The sequence below is a fragment of the Ambystoma mexicanum genome, chromosome 1p (genome assembly GCF_040938575.1).
Source record: "Ambystoma mexicanum isolate Mex_15411 chromosome 1p, UKY_AmexF1_1, whole genome shotgun sequence".
In the NCBI taxonomy this organism is placed as follows: domain Eukaryota; kingdom Metazoa; phylum Chordata; class Amphibia; order Caudata; family Ambystomatidae; genus Ambystoma; species Ambystoma mexicanum.
In genome coordinates this window covers 1,054,746,120-1,054,770,472 of record NC_090921.1, presented here as the reverse complement: position 1 = coordinate 1,054,770,472, position 24,353 = coordinate 1,054,746,120, and the positions used below count along the sequence as shown (strand labels likewise).

Sequence of the window (24,353 nt, the reverse complement as noted above, 5' to 3'; positions counted from 1 at the left end):
GTGCACTGTCCTTTGTAACACACTTTTGGGTTGATTCCTGGGCCTCAGGTTATAACGGGGCACCACTGGGTTGAGCCCAAGACCCTTCAGGATTGAGTGAGGTGGGGGACAGGGTCCCAGATTTATGGAAGGCAGCACTGGGGGTTCTGCTTCAGGAGCAGGAGGGGGCTCACCTTCTTCGTATGGATGTTGTGAAGCAAGAACTTTACACTTTTCAGCTTCAGTGCGGTGTCTGTGGTCATAAGGACAGTACATGGTCCTTTCGACCTGGTCTGTAGACAATTTTCACAGGCAAAGTCTTTGAGCATCATTTTGTCGCCCTCCTGCACCAAATGTAGTTTTTGCTGGTCTGGCACAGCTTGTGCCTTACTGGCCTGGTGGTAGGACTGTCTCATGACAGAAGTAAGGTGCTTGAAATATGCCAGAACTGAATTATCAGTCAGCACAAAAGGCAACCCGTTCACTGAGGGAGGAGCTTCAGCTGGCAGGGCCATTGGTTTCCCCGGCCTGTTGCCCTGCAATCTGTTGAGTTCCTCGTGTGAACGATCCTCATTGACTTGGTGAGTAGATCAGGAATGGCCATATAATTTACACTAGTACTGGGGATAGATCTATTCTTTACACATCTTTCCTTTAATTGTAGATGCCACTGAGCGTAGACATCCTATTATCCTCTGCTCCTGTACTGAAACTTGTGCAACTTGACACTTAGGGGGTAATTCATAGAATTCAGCGCACAAGTGGCGCACGCGGCTGGCGCACAGTGTGCGCATGCGAATCCCTGCGCCAGCCGCGTGCGCTAAAATCCATTTCCGCGCACAGCGTATTCATGGATTGCAGCCACCAAAACCAGCCGTGGCGCACAGTGGCTTACCGACCCTGCAGCAGCGCCAGTTACGCCCCCAAGAATGCCTCTCGCGTAGGGAAAAGCCATCAATATACCCAATCCAGCGGAAAGGGCTGCGCTAACCCTGTACCAGCACAGCAAGCGGGCTACGTGTATCACTGGGGTGTGCGGGAAGTACCTCACGTGATTGGCCCCGTGCGAGCAGGGTACGCGTATTTCAGGGGTGCGCGGGAAGTTCCACACGCGATTTCATCATGGTACGTGTATTTCAGGGGTGCGCGGGAATTTCCACACGCGATTGGGCCCGTGCGAGCAGGGTACGCGTATCTCAGGGGTGCGCGGGAAGTTCCACACACGATTCCATCAGGGTACGTGTATTTTGGGGTGCGCGTGAAGTTCCACACGCGATATCAGCAGGGTACGTGTATTTCAGGGTGCAGGGGAAGTTACACACGTGATTTCATTAGGGTATGTGTATTTCAGGGGTGCGCGGGAATTTCCACACGCGATTGGGCCCGTGCGAGCAGGGTACGCGTATCTCAGGGGTGCGCGGGAAGTTCCACACGCGATTCCATCAGGGTACGTGTATTTCGGGGTGCGCGTGAAGTTCCACACGCGATATCAGCAGGGTATGTGTATTACAGGGGTGCGCGGGGAGCACCACACGTGAATTGCACGTGTGGGTCCTCCCAGGTGTTCCCTCTACACCCTCCACGGCCCCTGCAGGTGGCTCACACCACAGGGGCCTACCCTACACATGTCCTGCAGGCACCCTATCCACCATGGCCATGCCCCCCCAGCCAACCCACATGTCAACTTGCACTACTGCCCACCAACGCATGTCCCCCTGCACCCCCAGCCACCAGGGGCACCCTCCACAGGCCCCCACCCATGTCTCCCACCACCCCCAGCAGTGCAGGGGCACCCTCCACCAGGCCCCCACCCATGTCTCCCACCACCCCCACCCCCCAGCCACCAGGGGCAGCCTCCACCAGGCCCCCACCCATGTCTCCCAGCACCCCCACCCCCCAGCAGTGCAGGGGCACCCACCACCAGGCCCCCACCCATGCCTCCCACCACCCCCACCCCCCAGCCACCAGGGGCAGCCTCCACCAGGCCCCCACCCATGTCTACCAGCACCCCCACCCCCCAGCAGTGCAGGGGCACCCACCACCAGGCCCCCACCCATGTCTCCCACCACCCCCACCCCCCAGCCACCAGGGGCAGCCTCCACCAGGCCCCCACCCATGTCTACCAGCACCCCCACCCCCCAGCAGTGCAGGGGCACCCACCACCAGGCCCCCACCCATGTCTCCCACCACCCCCACCCCCCAGCCACCAGGGGCAGCCTCCACCAGGTCCCCACCCATGTCCAACTCATGTTCCCCACCTCCCCCCGCCCCCAAGCACTGTGGGGCACCTGCCAGCAGGCCCCCACCCATGTCCAACTCATGTCTCCCACCACCCCCACCCCCCAGCACTGTGGGGCACCTGCCAGCAGGCCCCCACCCATGTCCAACTCATGTCTCCCACCACCCCACCCCCCAGCACTGTGGGGCACCTGCCAGCAGGCCCCCACCCATGTCCAACTCATGTTCCCCCCCCCCCCACCCCCAGCACTGTGGGGCACCTGCCAGCAGGCCCCCACCCATGTCCAACTCATGTTCCCCGCCCCCCCACCCCCCAACACTGTGGGGCACCTGCCAGCAGGCTCCCACCCATGTCCAACTCATGTTCCCCACCTCCCCACCCCCCAGCACTGTGGGGCACCTGCCAGCAGGCCCCCACCCATGTCCAACTCATGTTCCTCACCCCCCCACCCCCCAGCACTGTGGGGCACCTGCCAGCAGGCCCCCACCCATGTCCAACTCATGTCTCCCACCACCCCCACCCCCCAGCCACCAGGGGCAGCCTCCACCAGGCCCCCACCCATGTCTCCCAGCACCCCCACCCCCCAGCAGTGCAGGGGCACCCACCACCAGGCCCCCACCCATGTCTCCCACCACCCCCACCCCCCAGCCACCAGGGGCAGCCTCCACCAGGCCCCCACCCATGTCTACCAGCACCCCCACCCCCCAGCAGTGCAGGGGCACCCACCACCAGGCCCCCACCCATGTCTCCCACCACCCCCACCCCCCAGCCACCAGGGGCAGCCTCCACCAGGCCCCCACCCATGTCTACCAGCACCCCCACCCCCAGCCACCAGGGGCAGCCTCCACCAGGTCCCCACCCATGTCCAACTCATGTTCCCCACCTCCCCCCGCCCCCAAGCACTGTGGGGCACCTGCCAGCTGGCCCCCACCCATGTCCAACTCATGTCTCCCACCACCCCCACCCCCCAGCACTGTGGGGCACCTGCCAGCAGGCCCCCACCCATGTCCAACTCATGTTCCCCGCCCCCCCAACCCCCAACACTGTGGGGCACCTGCCAGCAGGCCCCCACCCATGTCCAACTCATGTTCCCCACCTCCCCACCCCCCAGCACTGTGGGGCACCTGCCAGCAGGCCCCCACCCATGTCCAACTCATGTCTCCCACCACCCCACCCCCCAGCACTGTGGGGCACCTGCCAGCAGGCCCCCACCCATGTCCAACTCATGTTCCCCACCCCCCCCCCACCCCCAGCACTGTGGGGCACCTGCCAGCAGGCCCCCACCCATGTCCAACTCATGTTCCCCGCCCCCCCACCCCCCAACACTGTGGGGCACCTGCCAGCAGGCCCCCACCCATGTCCAACTCATGTTCCCCACCTCCCCACCCCCCAGCACTGTGGGGCACCTGCCAGCAGGCCCCCACCCATGTCCAACTCATGTTCCTCACCCCCCCACCCCCCCAGCACTGTGGGGCACCTGCCAGCAGGCCCCCACCCATGTCCAACTCATGTCTCCCACCACCCCCACCCCCAGCACTGTGGGGCACCTGCCAGCAGGCCCCCACCCATGTCCAACTCATGTCTCCCACCACCCCCACCCCCCAGCACTGTGGGGCACCTGCCAGCAGGCCCCCACCCATGTCCAACTCATGTCTCCCACCACCCCCACCCCCCAGCACTGTGGGGCACCCACCACCAGGCCCCCACCCATGTCCCATCCATGCCCCCTGCACCTGGGTCCCACCAATCCCAAATCATGTCCGTAATGGCCATCCTCCCCTGCCAAAAGGCCCAACCAACTATCACATCCACCCACATATCAAAGGCAATGACATGTTACACACCCAAATGAACACATGTCTGTCACACACAATGGCTGCAAGTGAATGTTAAGACACCCAACATGACATGCATGAAAGCAATGAGATGATACGACACATTGAAGGATGAAAATAAAAATGTATTTAAAATCAACTTGAATGGAAATGAAATGAGAAAAACCACAAAGCAAAACAACCAAAAGAAGAAGAATGTCCATGAAAAAAATCAAAAACACAGCACAATCCAAAAAAATGGTGTCCAAAGTCACAGTCAGAAAAGTGTAAATGATAAACAAAAACCATTGCTCCATGGCGATGAAAAAAATCCAAAAAATAGAAAAATCCATTGAAGAACTATTTACAAGATAATCCCGAGTCCATGAGCCCAACCAAATGAAACCTAACTATGACAACTAACTAAAAACTGAACTACATACAAAAATGTGGCGCATTGTCCAATCGCAACCAAATAAAAAAAATAAATAAAGGAAACCTAACACTAACTATATAACTATATACAAAGGCGGCGGGCAAGTCCAGCGGCTCACTCTGTGGTGTTCCGGGCCAGGGCATCATCGAACTCCTGTTCGATGTCCCGGAGGCGGTCCTGTTCCATGGCCCCGAGGGTCCGCAGGGACGACGCCGTCTCCTCCTCCAACCCCCTGCGGATTGCCTCGAGGCACTCGGCCCGCCTCAGGGCCCTCCGCATGGAGTTCTCCGCCCTGACCATTGTGAGCTGTGCCTCTTCCGCCCGTCGCCGCTCCGCACCTATCTGCTGGCCCAACCGCTGCCACACGGAAGACACTTCCCGTCCTGGGTCCTCCTGCCCTCCGGCCGATGCCTGCCCCTCCGATGTTGATGGCCCCGAGCCATGATGCCTCCCATGTTGACTCCGCTGCTGCCTCCGACGCCACTGCCTCTGCCAGCACGACGGCATCCAGGCTGATGGAATCCACCGACGCCGTCGTGCACGTGCCCTGCCTGATGATGCCGGCACATCCTCCATCTGCTGGGGTACAGTTGCTGTGGTGTCCACCCCTGCTGGACCTCTGACTCCCCGACTGTGGCAGGGATGGGATCCCCACCGAGCTGGCTGCATTGGTCAGGGCAGGTCCACAGGGGGCCCTGGTGGCATCTGGGCCGGAAGACGGCAAGGAGAACGACTGGCGTATAGTCTCCACAGAGGAGGAGAGGGCCGCCAGATTGGCCGACACATGCAGGAAACCCCCGAACATGGACGATCCCGATTGGGCCACGTCGGCACGGTGCTCTTCGTGATGACGTGCGTGCTCCTCCTGGGAAGCACGCACGGCATCACGAATCACAGCCGTGCGCATCGCGACCCCAATCAGGACCTTCTCCATACGGCCAGTGGTCCCCTCGTCCGCAGGTGGAGGGGAGTCAGATGACATGGACATCCCCTCTACCTGCGGACGGGCCTGGGACGGGGCATCCCTGCTGGTGCATGGTGGTGCACCCACAGGGTCAGGGACAGCGACATGCACAGGCCCCTCCACGGTGACCTCTGCTGCCTCCTGCCCCTGGACTGCACCACTTGCACCAGTAGGGATGCCCCCACCTGGCCCCACGTGCGCCTCAGTGGCGGACTCCTCCTCCTCTGTGGAAACCACCAACCTGGATGGCTCCTCACCATCTTCCGCCGTAGCAGGCCCCTGTGGGGGCTCACCCACCCCTTCCGCTGCAGCCGTGGGGGCATCCCCGCCGCCTTGCTCCACAGCGCCGTCTCCGCCCTCTTCTTCACTAGCCGCTGCGTAGAGGGAGACATAGAACACAAGCATCAGGGTACTGTACAATGGTCCCCTAGACAGGAAGCAATAGCAGATGAGTGCCACTGTCAAAGTACACTTCCATCATGTCCCTCCACAACACATATGTCAGTCCAGGCAAAACACACACAGTGACAGTCATGGTGCATGCCATGGACATTTCCATACATGTCTAATGGACTCTCGAAACATACAATGTAATGGAACTCACATGCATCATGGGTCATGCCTATCACATGCACACACTTCACCTCAGTCACATCCATCTGGCCCCGTACACCCCAATCACAGTGGATACAAGGATGACTAGGCTGCATCAATGAATCTGTACATTGTCACAGACATGTGTCATGCATCCATGGCATTCACAAGTCACAGACACGCAGGTCAGGCACACAGACATGGATACCATATATGTACCTGGCATCAGCACCCATCCCTCACCCCCACCCATGTCCAGGAACAGAGACTGCCATGCTCTCATGTGTAAAATCTGCATAGGGCTCCCCATGTCGCATTTAAACACATGCAACAACCGTGCGGTTCACACATTACTGGTCGCACATGCATTACCATGATGTCCCTGCACACATACATGCGTACATGGCCTATGTCACACATACAGGCAAGTATCAGACAACCAGCACACTGCAACATGCCCTGTCTCACACAGCAATGCTTGGCCACTTACCGCTCAACTCCAGATGGGTCTCCCTCTCAAGGACCTGGGCGTGGAGCGCTGGGTGTACGCGTTCCAGGACCCTCATCTGAATGGAACTCATGCGGCCCCGGCCCCCCTCCACGAGGCGCCGGGCCTTTATGAGGGTCCTGGACCTCAAGTCCTCCCAGCGCTTCTTGACCTTCTGGATGGTGCGGGTTGCCACCCCCTCCGCGTTGATGGCAACCACACAGTCGGCCCAGATCCTCTCCCGTCCTTCCTTGTTGGCGCTGGACGATCCGAAGAGGGCATCATACTGCCCCAGGACTTGCTCCACCAGGACACCTACTTCGGTGGCAGCGAAGCTGGTGCCCCTCTGCCCCTCTGGCCGGGGGTTGCCACTGGTGCCAGATGTGGATGTGCCCGACATGGCAACCCCAGGGGCAGGAGTGGGTGGGCAACTGGGTCCTGGGGCTGGGCTGTGGAGCGATGTTATCTGAGTCGGGAGTCTTCTGTTCCAGCAGGGGTGGACACAGCAACAGGACCCCTGCAGATGGCTGATGTGCAGGCACCAAATGGCAGGGCACGGTGGCAGCAGGCAGGCAGGCAGGCAGCAGATGGCACGTGGGAGGCTGCTCAGGGCACTGGGGGGCAGTAATTCGGCCTTCTGGGCAGGAGCGTGGTCTTCCGTGTGTTTTCGCGTGGCCAGCTTGATACGGAGTGATTTGGCACGTGAAAATCCTGCACGTCAGCGTGAAAATTGAGGAAAGGCCCTTAGCGCGTAAGCGCGTCAGCACGCGTACACGATTTCATTGGACCAAAGGCCCTTACAGCGTAAAGGCGTCTGTGACGTTTTGCGCACGGGCGTTGCCCTGGCAGGGCTTGGAGATCCCGCGTGCCTTTACACTGTTCTGTACGTGCTTTTCGTGCGGTGCGTGTGTTTCCGAAAAAGTTCACGCGAACCCCTGAGATACACGTAGCCCGCTCCCCCAGGCCCGATCGCGTGAAAAAGTTCACGCGAACCCCTGAGATACACGTAGCCCGCTCCCCCAGGCCCGATCGCGTGTAAAAGTTCACGCGAACCCCTGAGCTACACGTAGCCCGCTCCCCCAGGCCTGAAATACACGTAGCCCGCTCCCCCAGGCCAGATCGCGTGTGTGACTTCCCGCGCAACCCCGAAATACACGTGCCCCGCTCGCACAGGCACAATTGCTGTATGTTGCCACTTTTGTAATGCGCAGGGACGCTACCGGCCGCCTTCGTGTGGCGGACGTATTTCGGCTTGTGCGTGTCTTTCGCTGTGCGTGGCTTTGCCCTATTCGATTCCATGAATACGTGTGGTTCGGGTGCGTGTGGGCGTTCCGTCTGCTTCCCTGCAGTACATCCCCAGTTACGCCCTTATTTTCGCGAGTTGTTCCCCATTCCGCGCGTTGCGCCCCGTGTTCCGCCCACTTTCTAGTGTATGCGCCGAGGTTGTGCGCTTTCACTGTGCGCGTCGCGCACGTCTTTCGGGATGTTGCAGTGACGTGTGCGCCATGCACGGGTTTGGCGCACATCCCGAGGAAAACACGCGCAGGGACTTCCATGAATCGCACACGTGCGCGTGCGCCTGTTTTTTTGCGCTTGCGCCTGCTTGTGCAACGATTTTCGGCGCACGTTTGTTCCATGAATCGGCCCCTAAGTCGTGTGTGAGTGTATTTTTTGAAGCTTTCATGAATGTTGCACAAACTGATAGGCAAGTGGACATTGGACATGAGGGTTGATTAGGCTTTTTGCTTCTGCCTTCTAGGTGTAAACCCATGAGATGAGACTTCTCATTAAGATTTTAGTAATTGACATGTTAATAGCTTAGGAATTGGTGATTTGGTATGAATTTGCTAGTACTAATATATACTATATCCTTTAGGTTTCACAGACCACTTTGATTAAGCTTAGGAAACCAGCAGTTTAAAAGCCTTGAAAATGGACTTAGATTCCAAAACGTATCTGCCTATTTGAAGTGTCTGCTATTAACATCTTTAGGACTGAGCACTTCCTATGTAACTATTTGGTATTTTTTGAGGACATTCATTTTATATTGAATAATTCAATTTTTTCTGTCCATTTTAATTTCAGTGATTTTCACATGCTTTGAGACTTTCTGTTACTTATATGTACATGAGAAATTGTAAGGGAAATTCCTTACTTCACTTTATGTGGTGGAGTCATGTATACTAAGTGAGAAGTTAAACACTTTGTTAACTATTCTGTTTCAAATGAAGTAAATTATATATATTTTTTCACTGACCATTTTTGTTGTTATTATTGTTCTTCTAAATGAAGTAAACCTTTTTTAGTCAAATTAGTTGATGCTGTGTAAAACATTAAGAGTGCATTTGGGGGTACCTATTGAAAACAACAGGCAGTTTTTGATGGAGGGACATTGGTCTTGCCATCAGGATCTCAAATGGAGAGAGTCCAGCAAAGCGGCTGGGTATACCTTTCATGTATATGAGGGCAAGGGGAAACACCTCCAGCCAACGTCTGTGTGCACACTTTTCCCAACTTGTTCTTTAGCTCCCCATTCTTCCTTTGTTTTCCCGAGCTTTGCCTCCTAGTCTCTAGGGGCGCGGGGAAGGGGTCTGGAATATGTGCATCCAACTGTTAAGGACTTGTGCCTGTCTAGAGGTTATTATTATTATCTGAATTCTTATTCCACATCACATGCTCATGGGCCTCAGGACGCACACATAACAAATAAAAATAAACAGTTACACAGCAGGAAAAGAAGAAAGCAGCCGTGTCAACTACATTCAACCCACCTTCAGGTTGAAAAGACATGTTTTAATGAATTTCTTTAACACAGGCAGAGTGGAAGACATCCTCAGAGAAAGAGGAAGGGCATTCCATTCTTTGGGATCTTGCACATCGAAGCTCATCACACCAAATTGCACAAGTTTAATGCGTTGTTGTAAAAGCTTGTGATTGTCACTGGAATGCAAATTTCGCCTAGGCTGATCAGCTACTAGGCGGCTCGTTAGATAATGAGAGGCCGGGGTTCACATGTATATGTCAACGACAGCAGTTTGTGGGTAATCCTGTACTCGACAGGGAGCCAATGCAAGGCCAGTCTGGATGGTGTGACGTGATCACCGTTTGGTAGACCATAAATGACTCAGACAGCTCCATTTTTCACAGTCTGAAGAGAGTGTAGATCGGCTCAAGGTGTTTCAGATCAGAAGACTGTTACAGCAATCAAGTCTTGTATTGCCAAGAGCAAATGCAAGAAGGGATCTATTTTCAATGGACAAACAAGGCCTTATTTGATGCAGGAACTTCATAAATATCCACAAGAGGAACAAAGATGGGAGACACAAGGTTTCATAGACACCTCTGCATCTAAATAGACCGTTTAATCTTTCTGGCTACAGGTATCTCACAACCCATGACCGATAAATGATTGTAGAGGTGGTCTTTTTTTTTTAATCATGGGCCTGAAGCAATAATGAGGAGCTCTGTCTTCTCATCATTGAGGGCAAGAGAGTTTATAGCCATCCAAAATTGAATAGCAGAATGAACTCTATTCAAGGCCTCAGAATCTTGAGAATGATCACCCAATAGCTCAAGGAGAATCTGGGTATCATCAGTATAGTTGGTGTACTGTACACCCCGACTATCCAAGAGGTTGAGTAAAGGCCTGATATAAATATTGAATAGTTGGGGACAAGCATGAGCCTTGTAGTATTCCTCAGGTGGTAATAATGGGAGATGCTTGGGCATCCCCAATCACTAATCTACAGGCTCTTGGGCCCAGGAAAGATTGATTCTACTGGGCAGCCGACTCAGAGCAGCATGTAGTGCCCTTAAGCCTGTTCTCCAAGAGACTGTGGTCCACAACGTTGAATGCTGCTGATGGTCGAGTAGTTGGCACTAGTAGTAATGCAGGGGGCCAGAGAAGAAGTGACCTGGTCAGTAGACCTGGTAGTCATGGTAGACATGGCCTGGAAGGCCGATGCAGGGGCCTAAGGAGTGGAGGATACTACAGGGGGTGCAGCGGGGTCAGACAGTACAGAGGCTGACACAGCAGGGGGAATATGCACAAGGGGTAGTGACTGGGAAGGGAGCAGAATAGCTGGGTGGAGGAGTAAGTGCAGAAACATCTAGGACATCCTCTGGGACAGAAGGGGTTATTGGGGGTAACACTGGCAACAGGTGGTGGCCACACCTATTACTGGGGTAATTTCTCATCTTCTCACTATTATGCTGTTCTGGACTTTTCTCAAAGGTCACTTGTTGTTTCAGCCACTTCTTCCTGTCCACGGACACACTTTGCTGGGACCACAAAGTGTAGGCCTCCCACTCCCTAACTGCTGAGCTCCCTTTCTCCCTTTTAAGAACCTCACGCACTGCAGCTAGCTGAACCTCATCAAAAGGGCCTTCTGGGGGTCATTCCAATAGGCTCCGGTGCTTGGTCTGTTTATGCCATACTGGTATCTATCTGAGAATATCCGGGCCATGCCCTGTGGGGAATCAGGGGAAAGGCTCACGCCCTGGCTTGCAGAATTTCCCATTCTGACAGGCAAAAAGGTGTTGTACACAAACAAATATTTCTTGACTAAATCACTACAGGGCTTAGGTCAGCACCACTGACTCCCTACTATTCTAGCCTGCAACCGCGTGAATCTAGCACACTCACAATTGCTCAGAGGCACTCACACATGCACACTCACAGGTGCTCAACCCAGGGAAGGGGTTGGGTGATAAACTGTTGCAAGACGTGTGACTGGTGCTAAAGTTCTTACCTTACTACTTCATCTGGCAGACAGGCAGCAAGGCATGGATACAGTAGGCAGCTTGGAGGGCAGATACACCTGTTCTCATGGGCTGGAAGTCTCAGGTAGTTTCTGGTCTGTAAATTCTGAAATAGGGGAAAGTTAGAATCCACTTGGATAAAAATGGGATGAGTTCAGTCAAAGAAGGTGCAGATAGTGAGGTGCTCTTCATGTGATCAGGGACCTAGACCAGGTTCTAGATCTGAGTCACGCCACAAGCAAACTGTGTACTTGGGAGACAGGCCAAAATGGGGAAGGTCGTGTGGGAGACCACAAGCGGAGCTACTGTTTTGGGCCATGGGATAACATACCCAGTGAGGGTGCATTGTGTATGCAGGCAGACTGGGTTCTCCCTCTGGCAATAACAGACAGGCTACACCGAAGAGTGCGAAGATCAAATGATTGCACCAAAATCTTTGTTCAGGTCAGAAATCAGCAACAGATTTATTAATGGCAGAAAAACCAATTTATTGCTGGCAGAGTATGTTAGGCACACTGCTGCGGACACAAGGCGGAGCATCAACGGCAGGCATACAAGCTAAGCACACCCACGTTCATGGGACCCAGGGCCTGTTGAGTAATCTTAGCAGGGGCTGGGGGTAAGGGATACCGAGGGAAGAAGGGAAGGGTTGGAGAGGGAAAAGCAGAATGGGGAGGCTGCCGGGAAGGAGGAGAGAGGTCAAGGTCAAGAGACGTCAAGAGAGAGACTAGAGAGAGGTGGTATAGAGTTCAAGGACTGACAGAAGGGTGAAAGAAAGAGAAAAAAAATATACATATATATATATAGAGAGAGAGAAAGAGAGAGAGAGAGAGAGAGAGAGAGAGAGAAAGAGAGGGAAATAGAAAGAGATTGAGAGAGAATAAGAGAGACAGAGAAAGAGAGAAGGAAAGAGAAAGGGGGAGAGAGAGAGAGAAATAATGGAGAAAGAGAGAGAGATAGAGAGAGGATAAGAGAAAGAGAGAGTGAAAGCAAGAAAGAGAAAGAGAAGAGCAGCGACAGAGACCGCCCAGAGGCCAACCAGTAGAAAATAGAGCAGGTTGGAGGAGAAAGAGGAACAAGAGGAGGGAAAGGGGGGAGTGTGAAGGACAGACAGGGAAAAGGGGTACCTGCTAAAGGGCCTCCTCAGCTTCCCTGCCCCCATTCACACGTACAGCACACCACTGCAGGCAAGCCAGCAACAATGAAAAGACACAGGTCCTCGCTCCACACACGTATAAGGCTGTCGCTTCCACACTCCAGAACCTGCCCACACCCACTCCCATGATGAACACAGCTGTTCCCATGGTCCAAGGAGACTTTGGTGAAAGGAATGGAGACGGAAATCCCAGGGTTTAGGCCAGGCGGGCAAACATAGGTAGGGATAGGTTTTCTCCCTACCGCTGTTGCTTCCCCTCTCCAGAGATCGCCCACCCCCAAGATGAACACAGCTGTTTCTAGGGTCCAGGGATGCTTTGGTGACAGGAAGGAAGAGGGAAATCCCAGAATGTAGGCCAAGTGGGCAAATATAGGCTGGGGCAATAGATGCTGTTACTAGGGAGGAGAGGAAGTTATGAAAGGGACAGCCCAAGGCTGCAGATTACACTGGCTGTAAAACCTAGCAGCTGTAACCTGTGCTGGGAACAGGTTTAGTTTTCATGTGGGCTGGCCGGGCTAGGGAGAGAATGGAGTCCCTTTGTCTGGGCAGGAGCATGGCTGCAGTTCTACAACCCCCACAATATACAGTCCAGTCACATACAGTGCAAGATGAAAAATACATTTGGGAAAATGAAAAGTCATGCAATAAATTGGTAAAATGAAAAATACAGAAAGCCCACAGTAAATAACTAGTGACATATATGTGAAACACAAGTGAAGGCTGTCAGGGGTACACAGGTGGAGACTGCCATTTCCACACTGGTGCAGTATCCTCTGCTGTTAATACTTGGCACTGCGCTTACTTTTCCATATATTTCCATTCTGTGATTTATTTCTATGATCTTGTTTTAGTGCAATTCATCTAGCCACATTTAGGGGGTCCCTTCCTTTCACAATAGCATTTCTGTACACCCTGCTGTTCTGAACATTATGTGCTTATTTTTGACAGGTTATGTGGGGTTTGGAACTGTTCAGGCTGTATTCGGTACTGGGTGACCCCTTCAAGTGTGAAATATGGTGCCAATAAGCTAACTCTTCTGTTAAACTGTGTGTAAAAGGACACTCTGTGTTCAGTTCAAGTCATACGTGTAAAAGGTATTCATAGGAAAAGAAAGGAGAAAAAGGATGACAATCTTATGCCCTATGTTGGTTTAATGAAAAAACATGTGTGTTCTTTGACAAGGGGCCAGCAGCAAGAGTCAGACACAGAGCTAGCATGAAGAGTGTTATAAGACTGTGGGGGTAGATTGGGGTTTCTGATGGAAGAGAATCAGGGAAGAGAACCATAGCATGAGCGTCTTCATCCCCAAGAGGTAATCCTCTCCTGGAAGGTCTTACTGTATGTTACCACCCCTAGGGGGATTATTGGTTAGCTGCTGCACCACACTAACCTTACAGGGAAACTCTACCTCCTGGGGAACATTGATGTCCTCCAATGATTCGTCATATACCCTTCCCCTCGAGACGGTCCCTCGCCCATCTGAAAATATGGTGGTACTCTTAACAAAGATCATTGCCTCCATTGAGTCAGCAGATATTTGTCCCCAGTCCCAAACAGGTCTTGCTTTCTCCCAATTCCAATTTTCCCATTTTTCAAAGGGTGAGTAATAGGAAGAGGACTTGTTTCCTGTGCTTAATAGCTGATCAAAGTTTGGGAAGTCCCTTCCAATAATAACTTCTTTGGAAGCCCCGGAACTATAGCAGTGGGGAGATTTACATCTTTTCCTTTGATAGAAATTGTTATAGGGGCTCTGTGATACACCTCCTCATCCCCATGGACACAAGTGATCAGGCTATGTTTTCCTATTTGTAATATTTCAGGGCAAACTTACATCAGACCTAATAGTGGTTTACTTGCTACCAGAATCTGTAAGTGCCAAGGCATCAATCCCATTTACTCCTAATTCTCTGTGAGACTGAAAGGGACGTGGTGCGCAAAAACAGCTAGTAATTATTCCCAATTCTCCTTCATAACTATCTCTTCTTCTTCCCAGGGATCACTAGACATCCAACCGATCTCCATGGGTTCCTTCCTTGTTCCTGTTTTTAGGGCAGTATCTTGCCAGATGGCCCTTTTCATCAAACAGGTACCCATGGACCCTATAGCAGTTTTTACTTTCTCTGACCCAGATTTAATTATCAAACTTCCACTTGGCTCCATATATTTCTCGCCATCTTTTTTTTCTCTAGAAAGCGTTTTTATTTCCCTATAGATCCTCTCTGCTGGGATATTTTTAAGAGTAGATTTTACCTTTTCTGATTCGTCCCACTTGTGCAAAGGCTGCATGGGCTTCACTGTCTCCGCATGAGCCTGAGCGATTTCTACTGCTTCATTGAAGGTGGGATTACTATGTTGTAACACCGCCTTTTGATGGTAGGGTGGTAAGGAATTGGTAAATTGTTCGAGGGCAATAGCTTCTAGGACCTCGGGTAGGTTTGTTTTCCTAACCATTGTTACAAAGTATTTTGAACTCTTTCTCCTAACTCTTTAGTGCTATTCGAATATATTGTATTTCCCTAAATGTATGACGGATGAAGTTCTCAGTTTGACCCAACCTTTTTAATAATCCCTGTTTTGTCTCATTAAAGGAGGTCATACCTTGAGGATTTAACTTCTGGTACGAAGCTGTAATTCACCCTTCAATAGAGGAGCAATATAGCAAGATTTAACTCCTCACTCCATTCAAACTGCTAGGCCAGTGTCTCAAAGTTTAGGAAGAAATTCCCCAGATCCTCCCCTTCCTAGTAAGGTTTTAAAACCCCATGTGGAAGAGTAGAGTGATGTTGGCTTGAAATAATTCTCTCTAAACTGTTTTGATATCTCTGGTCCGTTTAGATGCCAACTGTTCCATCAAAGTTTCAATGATACTCATTTTAGGAAATATTTGAGAGGTTGTAAAACAGTGTTCCTCAGGGGCCTCTTCATCAAAACTATTGTTCTTGGGGTCACTAGGGAGGTATGATGTCAAGGGAGACGGATTTACAGATCTGTGAAGGCTTGCTCTTACTCCAAACAAATTTAAAGGGGTTGTCAGGTCACAGGATGCGCCATGTACTATCTCATGAAACCCTAAGGGTCCCCCAATTTTTATCAGTTGGGCTGGATCCCACTCCTGACACTGTGTGTGACATGGCACCAGAAGCAGGTGCCTGGCACAGAGGTGGCATGATTCAAAGTGGGATTTATTTATAGGAAAAGAAGACCTAACTATCCCTAACTCTAGAGTGTTCCTGTTGACTTTTTTATTCTAATATTGTTTGACTTTTCTATCAAGAGTATAAGCCACATTTGCAGACAGCTTTCTCCCCCTAACCTCCCCCTGCCATGCTTGAACATTCATTACCTTTTTAAAATGTGCCTGGGGGTAAACAGATGGGACACCTCTCCCCCACAGCTGGCTCGTGCAGCAGGTGCAACCAGGGGTGCACTTAAGCAGAAATGTCAGGGAGGGCCCTAACCCATCAAAGTTCGGGAGAGGCACTCATTTCAGAGCCAGTGGGTGAGAGGCAAATGTACTTTTGTGGGGGCATCTAACTTTGTTACGCATTCTAATGAGACTATTCTAGTGCAGCTTCAATGTTGCAAGCAGTTAACTCTCCGTCTGAAACGACACATTTTAGGATGGTGAAAGTAGTGCATGTTTGCAGAATTTGATCATAATCACGTTGCTTTAATTGATATTTTGCATGCTTTTTAGAAATTTAGAAATTGCAATATATTTATAGGGAACTTGAAATTTTAGATTGGTTTTCATGTGTTTTTAACACGGTAATAACTTTTATTTTGGTGAAGATACCTTTTGAGAATACTTTAGGAGCATTATGTTCTGCATTTTTATCTCTCCCAGCCGAACGCTAAAAAGCGTGCAGAGAGACTACATTCCCCATAATTCCTAGGTGTGTTGCAGCCCGAAACGCATGATTTCGGCACGACACAGGCCTTAACTGTCTCGCAACAGCAAGCAAAGCCTGTTTAGGCCTGTTTACGGCCTGGGTGCCGGTTGTCTGCCAGTTCGTCCCATTGTTGAGTTATTGAGGTCAATCTGACCTTGCAGGTAAGAGTATTTTTAGCATGGGAGGGGGGGCAGATCTATACAACGCTTTGCCTGAAGGAGTTAAATAATGGAAGGGGAAGTGTGCATTTGAGAACCCTCAACAAAACCAGTTTTTTGGTGATTGATAGTAAGTCATCTAAGTCAGTGGGAGAACAACCGAAGAGGACGGAACGCTTAATCATTAAAGCAGCATTGGTCAATGCATGGTTGGCAGCAACCCATGCTGTAGAGGTGGGGGAACTCATCAGGGAATATGATCTGATGCTCCTATTACTGACCAAAACCTGGTTTACAGAGGGGAGCCAGTCTATGTTTCATAAACTGGTCCCCGAAAATTACCTCATTCAGAAAATTGACCAACTGCATAAAAGAGGAGGTGGTATCGCCATCATTTATAAACAAACCATTGTCCTCTCACATATGGATGAGTTGGACTGGGGGCGAGATGCACAGATGGGGGGGTTTACCATCACACTGTCTGACTCCAGCTCAATAAAGGTGATCCTGGGCACTAGACCACCAGGGCCATTAGGTAATTTCCTAGAATCACTTGAGTCATACTTAACATTAACTTGAAGCAAATATAACAAGCTCCTGTGCCTTGGTGATTGGAATTTGTGCCTGGACAGCCCCACCACCCTAGACGCTGCTGCTCTAGCGAAGATCCTAGATAACCATGATCTGAACGTTTTTACAACCTTGTTATCATTGTTTAGATCTGTTATCTTCAAGGTGAAAGGACATTTGTTTCTCAGAGCCTCACCAATTCTGTGGTCAGATCACTGTGTCCAGTTATTTGGATTAACGAGGTGTAAGCTGCAGAGGGGAAAAGGAAGAGGAATGCCTCAGATCTGGAGGCGCACAGTGGCCGACCTGGACAAAATTCCAGGTGGAGAAATACAGGCTAGGCTGGCGAATATTGATACCTCACTCACTTGTGAAGAGTTTTTCAACAACGGGATGGATATTTTAAAGGAAATATGCTCTAAATATGCCCCATTGAAATAAAAAAAATACAAGAAGTCCAAACCTTGGTTTGGTCCTGGCCTTGCTTTGCTACTGAAACAGTAACGGCAAGCAAATAAAAGCTGGAGACTTACTTAATTGAATAACAATGCTGTTAGAGCAAGGGAAGTTCTAAAATCATATAAAGTAGCCCTGTTTGAAGCAAAAAGGGAGTTCCTACATGAGGAGATTAAGCAAGCAGGGAACCAAGCAAAGGCAGTATTTGAGGCTGTCTCAAGATTCAGTAACCCTGCATGTATGGATACGTCGATTACTCCCTCTCAGGATCAAGCAAACAAGTTGAACAGTTTTTTTAAGGAAAAGATAGCGACAATTCAAAAGAATATAGCAATGGGCAAGGGTCTAAAGCAAGAGGTGGGGGTGGTTGAAGAAGAAGAAGAAGTGGATGGAAGAAGATTTTCACTTCCAAATGGTGGATGAGGAAATGGTTCTTTCTCTTGTCAGCCAACTGAAGCACACTAATGACCTCTCATGCGCAATACCCGCATGTACAGCTAAACGTCTGCCGACTAACATTATGCCTTTTATCACAATATTTGTGAATAAGTCACTACAGGAGGGGCAGGTTACAAAAGCTCTAAAAAGAGCACTAGTGAAACCGCTGCTAAAGAAACCTAATCTGGATCCAGAAACCCTGAAAATTATCAGCCAGTGGCCAATCTGATGTGGCCGACAACATTTTTAGAGAAGGTGGCTGTAGTCAATTCCAGACGTTTGTGGACAGAGAGAGGCTGTTTGACAAGTTACAATCGGGGTTCTGCTCAAATATGGCACAGAGACAGCTCTCTTAGCAGTGCACGATATCTTGTTGGAGGCTGCAGATAACGGGGAGTCCACAGTGTTGCTGATGTTGGACCTCTCTGCAGCCTTTGACACTGTGAAACACCTAATTATGTTACATCGCATTAGGCACGTGGGTAAGGCCTAAAGTGGTTTGAATCCTTTCTTAAAGATAGGACACAAAGAGTGATACTGGAAGGTTTCACTTTAGAAATGGTGGATTTGGAATGTGGAGTGCCATAGGGTTCATCTCTGTCTCCCTTAATTTTTAATCTGTACTTTCGTCCAGTATTTAACATATTCAAGAAGTATGGTTTGCGGTTTCATTCATACGCAGACTATACTCGATCTATTTTGAGATTCAGAACATCGTTGATGCTTTTGAAAAAATCAATCCGTGTATGGATGAGCTCGACGAATGGAAGACCTTCAGTCATCTGCAGCTGAATGCAACCAAGACAGAGATTGTATTGTTTGGACCAAAGAATAAAATGTTGGAAGAAAGACGGAGACCCCCCCCCCCTGATTGACCTCCGCCCCTGATCTTAGGGGAACATCTTCACTATGCCAAAAAAATTAAAAACCTGGGTTGTATATGGCACGAGAACCTGGTCAGTGGAGCACAGGTGGGGGCGAAGGTGAAGGCAGTGTTCTATTCATTACGTTTACTGAGGAATGTGCTTCCTTTTATTCTAATACAGGATAAGGTAATGGCGGTGGGGGCAATGACTAACCCCCACCTAGACTACTGCAGTAACCTCTTAGCAGGAATTCCAGCCAAACAAGTTGCTAGACTGCAGAAGGATGCAGAATGCCGCAGTCAGAGTGATCGGCCATCTCAGGAAACGGGACCATGTCTCTACAATGCAGAGATCCCTCCACTGGCTTATGGTGAAGGATAGGATCCAATTCAAAGTAGCCTGTCTGGTCCATAAATGCTTGAGGGGGCTTGCACCTGATTACCTCGCAGAGAAGATCATTTGGTACTGCCCAACTAGAAAGCTCAGTTCTGGAGATAAAATCTTGATCTGTATCCCGCGGTCTAACTGTGTCTCCAGGGGAGACAGCAGATTTGAAGTTTTTGGGCCAACACTTTGGAACCAACTCCCACTGGAGATTAGAGCATGTGAGATATTGGACTTGTTTAGAAAAATATTGAACACCTTTCTATTTAGATAAATGTAATACTTGTCTATAGTTAAAAATCTGCTTTCTTCATGTGCTGACCTTTAGTTGTCATCTGCGCCCGAACATACTTCAATCTGTCTGGTGCACTTAAGAAATTCTTCAAAATCAAAATCAAATTCATATTGAAGTGGTGAGGCTCATGCAGTTGCAGGGAGAGTGACTGGGGTTTCCCTTTTTTAGATTCCTGGTTAGGTGCAGGTTGAATGTGAATTAAATGGGCATTGTAGAAGTGCAGTCTTCCTTTGAACGCGAGACATAAGAAATTATTTAGTTTTGAGCCACTGGGACCCACACCACAAGTAGCCAGTTTATGTAATGTTTTGCGGCATCCAACCATTGCATAAGCTTTCCCGCCTTAAGACCCGCCCAACACATTGCAGGGCACACCCCTTGTTAGAGCTCCCACGCCTCTCGATTTCCCAACCCACTTAAAGCACTTGTTGGCATATTTGCGCTTCGTAGAGCACCAAAAGTAAACACATTCACAAGCAGTGGTGTACCAAGCAGGAGGGAGGGGGGCAGGTTGTCCCTCCCCCCCAGTGGCTCTTTCAGTGCCCAGACCGGGACCGTAGTGCTGGCGGCTGGGCACAATGATTCATTATCCTTCTGACAGCCGGACTCCGTTCCTCTTGGGCACCCTAATGCGGGTGCTGAACAGGAAAGTGTCCTGCTGTCAGGAGGACAATGAATCATATGTGAAAGGAAGATTCCACAACGAGCTACCCTTCGATGTAGCACTAAAGGTTGGAGACTTAGGGGGTCATTCCGAGTATGGTGGTAGCCATGGAGCAATTAGCTCCATGGCTGCCTCCCATGCCGGTACTGACTCCGGTATGGTTCAATGGGAACTTACCGGTCCATTCCGACCCTGGAGGGACCGGTAAGTCCCCATTGACCAAACCATTCCCCATTTCCATTTGAGGCTCAATGGGAATGGGGAGGGCGCAAATAACGGGCTTGCTAATGGCAAGCCCATTATTTGCACCCTGGTCCCCTAACGGGACCCTTAAGGTACGTTTGGTCTGACCAAACGTACCTTACGGGTCCCGTTAGGGGACCTCGGAATCGGGCGATAGGGGATTACCGGCACCGGTCTCCTTACCGGTGCCCGGTATCCCCTACCGCCCGACTCGGAATGACCCCCTTAGTCTGACCCCAGGCAAGATTTTGCAATCATCTTTATCAACATATATTAAAAGATGAAGTGGTCGGGATTACAAAAATATATCAAAGTTCATTCCATAACACATAATACAAATTAGACCTCTTGGTCACATTTGCAAATCACAACAACATAAAACATGATTTTATCACAAAACAATAACTGGTTGTATAATAATAGTATCATTTTTACTATGTTGGTCTATCCAATTATACACAAGAGCTGGGGTGATGTTAGTAGCCTATGGGTGACTTTAATCAGTACAATTCATTATTATATCTTGAAAAGGGGCCCATATTTATTGTGTCGACATAAATTAGTCTGTTTCCAGCCTTATTCTTGAACACACGTTTAGACTGTATCAGTTATTCAAACAACATTTGGTCATTCGTGTAAGGCTTTCTTCAGGACACAAAAACCTAAGGGTGAGGGTGTAGGATGTCGCATTAGAGGTCTTATTGCATTCTGTACCAACGTATCTACAATAAACCAGAAAAAGATTAATATTTTACCGACCAGTCATAATTATTTGTGTCTCTTTCTCATATCTGCACAGTCGGTTAGGCAGTTCTACCAACACATAAACAAATCTTAGTGCGCATCATTTTCTACTTCTATTTCTATGTCAGATAAATTGCTTTAAAGCCAAACTATTTGACCATGTGTTTCTAATACAAGGTTAGATCACTCCGTGCAATTCTTTGCATTGCAGCATTATTGCATTTACTTCTTTGTGCCCAAAAGAGGGCCATGGTCAATTATTTATACAAGAAGGCAAGGGGGAGGGAGAAGGAAAACGGGGGGGTGGAGGGGAAAGGGGTTGGAAGGGGGGAGAGGGGAAGAGGAGGGGAAGGAAGGAAACATGTATTCCACATGTTATTTCGTCACTGACTGTGATCATTCTAATTACGAGCAAAGAAAAAGGGGGGCAAAGGTGCATACCTCCATGTTTTTAAGGTGTTGTCAAACAATGTTCAATCAAGAAAGGACTGCACTATGTCTTCTGATAGTGAAGCTGCGAAAGCAAGGTAGAGAACACTAAGTTGCTAGATTTTTGTATTTGGTTTATCTAATACAAGCCCCGTTTTCATGTGTTATTTAGTGGGCGCCTACCTGATATGCGCAGCGATTGTCGTCAAAGATGTGACATGTATGGATATTTTCTTTTTTGTTGTTTTTTTGCTGCTGTGTCTTGAATCGAAGATTTGTCATTGTGGGAGTGCCAGAGCCGCGTGGAGCTGGACATGGCGGAGGGGGGCAGAAAGAACAGGCAAAGCTTGTTTTATTAAACGCATATGCAGTGCCGATATAAAGGCATAGGTCCAGATTTAAATAACTTACTTTTGCAGAAGTCTTTTTCTTGGAGCACTGGCCGGGATCCAGTTACATGAATGATGATCCGATCCTTCTCTGACCGCGCGGTCATGTGATATAGCGAATTGGATGGCTGCGTCATGACGTGTTAGCCTGCAAAATGGTCCGTCAACGATCTAACAGTCGCGTCATCCTGTCATAATTGCAAAACCACCATGTTGAAGCCTCACATTCAAAATGTACCTACCGTCTAACTAACAGCCTACAATTTGTGGAATGTGTATCATTAGATGAGGGTGCACCACAGAGAGACGATCTAGGTACTAGCGGTGTAATGTCTCATAGTGTCTCATGGTGTCGTGCAGACCTAATGAATTTAGAAAACTGGTGCCCACGCTTGGGGGGCCTCCATTCAACCATCATGAGGGTGTATGCCAAGTCGGAGTGATACATGCATGTCTACCTGCGAGGAGGTGAGGCAGGCCTGTCCAAGTAATAGGATGTCTACTTAATAAGGACACCTAACGTGATGGTGAAATGGTGGAGGCATTATTTGCGCACGAAAAGGTTCCATTCAATGTATAGATTTAATGCGTGCTTTACAGAGTCGAAGTTGTAAATCCACTTTTGCTACAGCTTGCGGAGTCACAGGTCTCTATCCCCCCCCTGTGGGTGGGGGTTAAGAATTTGCAGAACGCTCCAAAAAATATCGTCATGGGAGTGCTTTGCTCTCTTGTAATGTTCGACAAGAGGTTTGTCTGTGGTACCATTTTTTATACAGGATTGATGTTCCCCGATTCTTATTCGGATTGCTCTTTTAGTCTTGCCGATATGCAGTAGCCCACAGGGACACCTGATGCAGTAGATTGCCCACTTAGTGGCACAATTGGTAAAAGATTTAAGCTGCCAATTTTTTCCTTTTAGGTCGATGGATTTTAGATTTTGAGTAAAAGTGCACATTGAACATTTACCACATTTAAAATCCCCTGTGACAGGTGGAAGTTGCCAAAGTGTGGACTGTTTTGGGTCATTGGAATTTTGTTGTGGATAGGTGTGGACCAGTCTGTCACTGAGATTTTGCAGACGTTTACATGCAAAACGTGGAGGAGGGATCTTAAAATCCTCTGTATTAATCATCTTCCAGTTTTTTAGTATTGATTTTCTTAAATCACTACTTATGGGAGTGAAGGACGATACACATGTGATTTTGTCCAACATGGTTTTAGTTTGTTTAGAAAGGCATTCTGTCCTAGGGACATTCGCCGCCCTTTTGTAGGATCTTCTTATGGTTTGAGACGGGTAGCCTCTTGTCTTTAGATTTTGTTTTAGTGCCTCACTATGTTGTTTGAAATCTTCTTTATCTGTGCAATTCCGCCTGATGTGGAGGATTTGTCCAAAAGGTAAGTTCTCTCTCAGCGATTGAGGATGGAAACTTTTAAATTGTAAGAGGGTGTTTTTTTGGGTGGGCTTTTTAAAGAGACTGGTCCCGATTTTGTTATTAGACATTCGATAAATGACAAAATCCAAAAAGGCGATTTTGTCTTTGTTTGCATCAAAGATAAAATTGATGGCGCCTTCCCGCATATTGAGCCAGGTGCTAAAAGAATTTAGCTCTTCCCTACTACCTCGCCAGATCATAAAAATATCGACAATGTAATGATACCAGGCTCGGATGTTTCCTAGGTAGGGGTTATTGCCCGCATATACATGGTTGTTTTCGAAATGATCCATGTAGAGATTGGCCAAATCGGGGGCAAATGTAGCCCCCATACTTGTGCCATGTAGTTGTTGAAAGAACAAACTGTTATATATAAAAAAGTTTTTGGTAAGTGCCAGATGTATACACTCAGCAATGAAAGCTGACGGAGGGCGTTTGTCCTCAGGTTTCTCTAGAAATTGGAGCATTACAGTGATGCATTTAGTTTGTGGTCTATTGGTGTATAATGATACGAGGTCTAATTTTTTATTATGTGTTATGGAATAAACTTTGATATATTTTTGTAATCCCGACCACTTCATCTTTTAATATAGGTTAATAAAGATGATTGAAAAATCTTGCCTGGGGTCAGGCTAAGTCTCCAACCTTTAGTGCTACATCGAAGGGTAGCTTGTTGTGGAATCTTCCTTTCACATATGTTTCATAGTCCTCTCTCAACGAGCCCCCAATAAAAAAGAGGACACCCCTTATTTTGCTCATTGAGTATTTATTGGACAATGAATCATTGTGCCCAGCTGCCAGCCCAAATGTTCTGGCAGCGGGACACATCCCGCTCGGCATCCTCTAAGGGTGCCGAGCGGGATGTGTCCCGCTGCCAGGACAAGGACAGCACTGAGCAGGAGCCCACCACACAGCAAACTGGTGGCCATGTCCCACCCCGCTAGGAGCTGCAGCCTGGAGA

At 49.4% G+C, this 24,353-nt stretch overlaps 1 long non-coding RNA gene across 1 annotated transcript in view; it reads right to left on the bottom strand.

Moving 5' to 3' along the window:
* The window catches only part of LOC138447956 (uncharacterized), a 175,657-nt gene that overhangs the window by 17,935 nt on the left and 133,369 nt on the right, over positions 1–24,353 (bottom strand). Inside the window, exon 5 of the long non-coding RNA XR_011259974.1 lies at positions 11,265–11,380. This is a non-coding gene — a long non-coding RNA (uncharacterized lncRNA). The remainder of the gene's footprint in view (positions 1–11,264; positions 11,381–24,353) is intronic.